This window comes from Sciurus vulgaris (assembly GCF_902686455.1).
Source record: "Sciurus vulgaris genome assembly, chromosome: 2".
NCBI classification, from domain to species: domain Eukaryota; kingdom Metazoa; phylum Chordata; class Mammalia; order Rodentia; family Sciuridae; genus Sciurus; species Sciurus vulgaris.
The window spans coordinates 52,256,626-52,262,625 of NC_136462.1; the positions used below are offsets into that span (position 1 = coordinate 52,256,626).

General features: G+C 36.5%; 1 long non-coding RNA gene across 1 annotated transcript in view; it reads right to left on the reverse strand.

The window, feature by feature from the left end:
• LOC306648876 overlaps nucleotides 1–1,923 on the reverse strand; it is a 603,819-nt gene extending 601,896 nt beyond the window's left edge. Inside the window, exon 1 of the long non-coding RNA XR_013760522.1 lies at nucleotides 1,862–1,923. This is a non-coding gene — a long non-coding RNA (uncharacterized lncRNA). The remainder of the gene's footprint in view (nucleotides 1–1,861) is intronic.
• Nucleotides 1,924–6,000: the final 4,077 nt, after the last annotated feature.

Sequence of the window (6,000 nt, forward strand, 5' to 3'; positions counted from 1 at the left end):
TATTATGGGAACAGAAGAAATGGAATGACAAATTGGAGAAGGCTTCACAAAAGGAGACATGGCTAACGGACCAAAATGTTCAAAGGTAGAAATGATAATTTCAGGCAAAGGGAATGATAGGCACAAAGGCCTAGAATCATGACGCAGCATAATATGTCTAGAAGTTTGGGGTTGAGGAAATGAGGGGACTCATATTTGAACTCTTAAATGATCCCTCCAGAGCAGTTTGGCTTAAGACTTAAGCAGGTAAATGAAATTTCCATAAATCAGTGAACCTGGTTCTTGGAAACCATTTGTCCAACCAGGTAGGTGATGAAAGAAAAAAACAGAGAAAGGAGTTGGGGTCCACTTCAAGAATCAAGACCATCAGAAGATCTGAATAGGATAGAGGCAAAGAAAGGGGTAGAGACAATCAAGATCATGAAGGCAACCTCATGGACCCTGAAAGAGAAAGGGACAGAGAGAGATGGAGACTGTGAGGATTGCTTCAGAAGACCTAGGGATGTAGGTGCCTGGAGAAGAGGACCAGTCAAGGAATATTTTAGTGGGAGATATCCAAGTTACTATGATGACAGGGACACAAAGACCATCATTGGGTGAGAGATTATCAAAGTGATCTAAGAGAAAGGTGAGATCTGAGAGATGACAGAGGATGACTGGAGAAGACCTCCTCGCAGATTGGAATGTGAAGAAGCAAGTTCTGGGAGACATGCTGATGATAAGAAAGATGACCAGGCAGAAGAACGGGATTCTCCTCATGTTCCTCCCCGTCACCCCCTTTCAAGAGATGGAGAAAGAGACAGACCAAGCAATGGAAGGTGAAAAAGAGAAGCCCTTATGGAGAGTTGAGCTGAGAAAGGTAGGGAATCTCTCCATGTACTAAAAATGAGACTGACCACATTATGATGATATATCCCTAGATAATGGATTCAAATTGTTTTATTTAGGATTTTTTCACATGAAGTATCATTATACTTGTGCTTCAACCAATCTAAGTCAGATTCCTTAATGTTGTTTCAGCATAACACAAAAAACAACTTGGATCAATCCCGTGTGATAGTGATAGATTGGTTGTGTACCATATCCACAGAAGAGTAGAAAAACATGTGCTTTTCTGGAATTTAAGGTAGTACATCATCTCATCAATTATTTGTTTACCAAAAAAGAAAAACTAAAAAATTAATTTAAAAGGTGAACTCTTCACATATTAAATAACATATGTATCTTGATATAAAACTGATTTTTCCCCTTGGATTTTAAAATATCTGGTGTTAATTTGAAATGAGATATGGTTCTATAGAAGGAAATGTTTTGGAGGACATTTTAAACCAGTGGATTTGAAACAATTTTCACACCATTAGTGTTGAAACATGCTTCTTTAGGTATTTTATTTACTAGTAAATAAATTTAGGAAGTTTTTAGATTTACTACAAGCATAGTAAACATTACAAATGTTGGGTACTCTGGGATTTTGTATAGTTTTGACTTCAGAGTAGGTGAGTTTAAAGTAATTTGCAGTCATTATTGTAATGGCAATTGTGCTCAAGTGTGAATCCAAAACAGCACAGCTTTTAAATCTTAAAGCATTTTAAACTATTGCTGAGTTTTTTTCTGAAAGATAGCAAACTGTTTTTCCATTAAATGGAGAATTTTTGCCTCTCGTGCATTTTAAATATGACATTTATAAATGTGTGGTTTGGAGAAATTGTTTAAATTCTTTTTCCTAACTGTCTTTCTCTTCAGGGCAGATTCTTTCAACAAATAATTTATAGTAATGACTGTTGATTTCAGTTTTGGAGTAGTTGCTATGTTAAAGATTAACTCTTGGGCTGGGTTTGTGGCTCAGTGGTAATGCACCTACCTAGCACGCATGAGGCCCTGGGTTTGATCCTCAGCACCACATAAAAATAAAATAAAGGTATTGTGTCCACCTACAACTAAAAAAAAAAAAAAAAATATATATATATATATATATATATGTAAAATATGTCTGGTTCATGGAGACCATATCATATATATACATATATATAAAAGATTAAGTCTTTGGAGTTGGGTGCAATTACGCACACCTATAATCCCAGCGATTCAGGAAGCTTTGGAGTTGGTGCAGTGAACACACCTATAATCCCAGTGACTCAGGAGGTTGGGGCAGGAGGATCATAAGTTTGAGACCAGCCTCAGCAACTTAGTGAGGCTCTAAGAAACTTAGTAAGACCCTGTCTCAAAATAAAAATTTAAAAAAGAGCTGGGTATATGACTCAGTGGCAAAGGGTCCCTGGGTTCAATCACCAGTACCAAAACAAAGAAAAACAAAAAAATTAACCATTTGTTCTTGTTGAAACCAACAAAGAACTTGCTATGTTTTTTCTTCAGGGATAAATAAAATATTGACAGAAAAAAAATAATCCAGGTGAGAAGTGCTGGGAGCCTAAATTAAGAAAGTTGCAGTAGGAGATGGAGGGTGGAGTATAGAGGCAGCATTGATCAAATCCACGAGCAAAAGCATGTATCGATATGAGGCAAGAAAGAGAGGTATGAGGCAAGGGAAAGGAAGAAAATGCGACCTATTTTAGATATGCAGAATTAGAAGAATGCATTGAACTGTTCCTGGGCAGATGCCCCATGAACACACTTGAATACAAAAACACAGAACTTAGAAATAAATATGGGGGCTAAAACCATCACCAGGAAAGCTTGAGCACTGAAAGGAAATGAATTCATCCAGGGAATATAGGATAGAAAGCAAATAATTTTATCTAAAAATTCAAAATGTTCTTAATTTTCAACTCTCAAAAATTCTTGTTTTCTCTTTCTTCATCTACTTACCAATCTTCCACTTGGACATCCTACCATAACCTCAAATATGAATGAATCTAATGACATTGTAGGTCAAAATGGCTGAATGTTGGAATATCTACATTTTAACCTTAATAATTGGCATTTCACAAGTGCATTATCAGAGCAGTATCCTGATTTCCTTGCCCCCCAGTCCATCTCTCATAATTCATATTGCCAAATGAAGTATTTCTCAAACACTTCTTACAGTATTGCCTTATTAAAAGCCCTTTAGAAATGTCCTGTTAATTACTACAGCCAAACTATGTCCTGCCCTCACTTTCCTACACTTCTCAACATTATTCTGCACCTATTAGGGCTGGGCCTCTTAATGTCCAGTAAACCAACCTACAGGGTTCATTCCATCCTTGGTTCACGTTGTATTCCTTACCTGGAACTTTTCTTGACTTGTTCAAATTCTGGTTCAAAAAGAAAAAAAAAGACAAACCTTTAAAATAATGTCTCTCAGCTCCTTGATCATGATTCCATTTGATAAAGCAAAATCAAAAGCCATCCTCAGCTGGTTGTGGTGGCATAGGCCTACAGGTACTCAGGAGGCTGAGGCAGGTGGATTGCTCCAGTTCAAGTTTGAGACCAGTCTGGGCAACACAGTGAGACTCCCATCTCAAAACAAAACAAAGTAGATCTTTAACTTTCTGCAATAATCAATTGTGCCTTTAAACAATCACTAAAACACAGGAAAATCATACAATATTTTCTTCTACGTCTCAATGCTATGTAGAATAGCCACTTCCCTATAAGTAAGTGGCCCACATTGGTTTACACTGTGGAGTTTTTCCAATTGTTTGTAACTCAATATACATTTTTAGGAAATCAATATGGTTCAGAGGAGGAAACGCTGTACTTGTTCATGATTATTCCTGAGATAATGGAAACTGGTTCCAATGTCAGTATAGTTGTTTTGGTTAAAGCAGTTTCTTGACCCAACTGCTCTCTTTCTCTGGTTGAAAATTATGTTGGCAGGAGCCATGCCACAGAAACTCCACTCTGAGGAGTGACTCAGATAATTAGGCAAAAGCATTTGAACCTCTTCAGGGTATTTTCAGGCTTCTCTCTTGGCACTCCTTCTTCTTAGTTCAAGCATTAGTGACTGTACATTGTGTAGTTGAAGGAAAAGCACTAACACAATTCTTGAATCAATATTCCCTGATTTCAACTATGATCGTTTTCATTTTTATTATCATTATTTTATTTCTTTATGGTACCAGAGATTGAACCCAGGGACACTACCACTGAGCTACATCCCCAGAACTTTTTGGGGTTTTTTTAATTTTTTTTATTTTTTTGGTATCAGGGATTGAACCCAGGGGCGCTTAATCACTGAGCTACATCCCCAATCTTTTTTTGTATTTTATTTAGAGACAGAGTCTCACTGGCTTTGAACTTGGGGTCCTTCTGCTTCCTCTCCCCGGCCACTGGGATCACAGGGATGTGCCATTACACCCAACTCCATCCCCAGGACTTTTTATTTTATTTTGAGACAGGGTCTCACTAAGTTGCTGAAGCTATCCTCAAACTTGAGATCCTCCTGCCTCAGCCTCATGAGTCACTGGAATTATAGGCCACCACACCCAAGTATCATCTTTTAAACTGTCATCTTTTAAAAAGTACAACAAATAGTTGGTTTCTTATCATTTTGACATCTTTGTTCACTTAATATTTTTTAAGTATAGCCTAATTTTTAAAAATTTTATGGACAATTTTAAACATACAAATAATGAACACCCATGCACCCTTTTGCTTAGCTTCAATAATTACCAGCTCATGGTCTATACTGTTTCACCTATAATCTATTCCCCAATCCCAGATTATTTTATTACAAATCCTATACATAAAATTTCACCTTTAAATATTTCAATAAGAACTAGCATAAATATTGAATTTATTTCTTCTTTAATATTTTAATATTAAACTAGAAGAAAGAATTTTAATTTTGATTGATGGCTTACCATGCCAAATGCTATGCTAGAAACATTCTCATAAATTACCACTTTAAGTGATAAAACCTTGCTGAGTGAATATTATCATTCCCACTTTTTTTTCTTTTGGTGCTGGAACTCAAACTCAGAGCCTCACATAGCCTAAATATGTGCTCTACTACTGAGTTACATCCCTAACCCCTTACCATTCACATTTTCAGATGAGAAAACTGAAACAAAGACAAACTTTCTAATGTCACTTGGCTATTGAATGTCAGGGTTGGGATTCAACCCTAAACCTAACTCAAAACTCGGGCAGGAAATGAAAAATTTCTGAGAAAGGGTAGGAATGTCTTATATGACCTATCTGAGGAAAACAGGCTTTTCAATCATCTTCTCATCCTCTGAATACTCTTCATAGCATCATACATGAATGTTTCCAGATCCTAATTTCTCTAGTATTTGATACTATAATCCATAATCCAGAAGTAATACAGTTTAAGTCACCATCACTTCTTTTTTTTTTTTTTAATCTTTTTTGGTACCAGGGATTGAACCCAGGGCACTTAACCACTCACTGAGCCACATTCCAAGCCTGTTTTTTATCTTTTGAGATGGGGTCTTGCTAAATTACTTAGGGCCTTGCTAAATTGCTGAGGCTGGCTTTGAATTCATGATCCTCCAGTTTCAGCACCCCCCCACCCCAGTCAGTCACTGGGATTACAGACCCGCGCCACAGCGATCAGCCTTAAATCATTTTTCTGATGCTTAGCAAAGCAACATGGACCCTAAGGTTTACTGATAGGACACATACTTTAGGTTTTTAAGATAGGACATGCAGCCAGAAAAACCACCTAGAAATTATGAGAGGCTTGAAAGGAGAAAAGTTAACTTGTGTAAGCATGGAACCAATAGCTCTGCCAACCATACTAATATGAAGATTAGTTGCCCAGGACGCAATTTAGAAATCTTTTCATGCTAGTTTAAAGTCCATACTCTTTCAACAAGATGCTCAACAAATAAGAGTATCTATTAGTGTTTTAAAAGCATTTTCTCTAAGATACAATTATCATATTGCTACACTAAGTAAAAAAAAAATAAAAAGAATCAAATTTAATATTTCATTCTCTAATTCAAGTTTTTTTAGGCCTAGTAATAGGAAATATTTAGCCCACTTAACCCAAGAATTTGTTTCTTTTTCATCTTTATGATACTTTGAACCCAG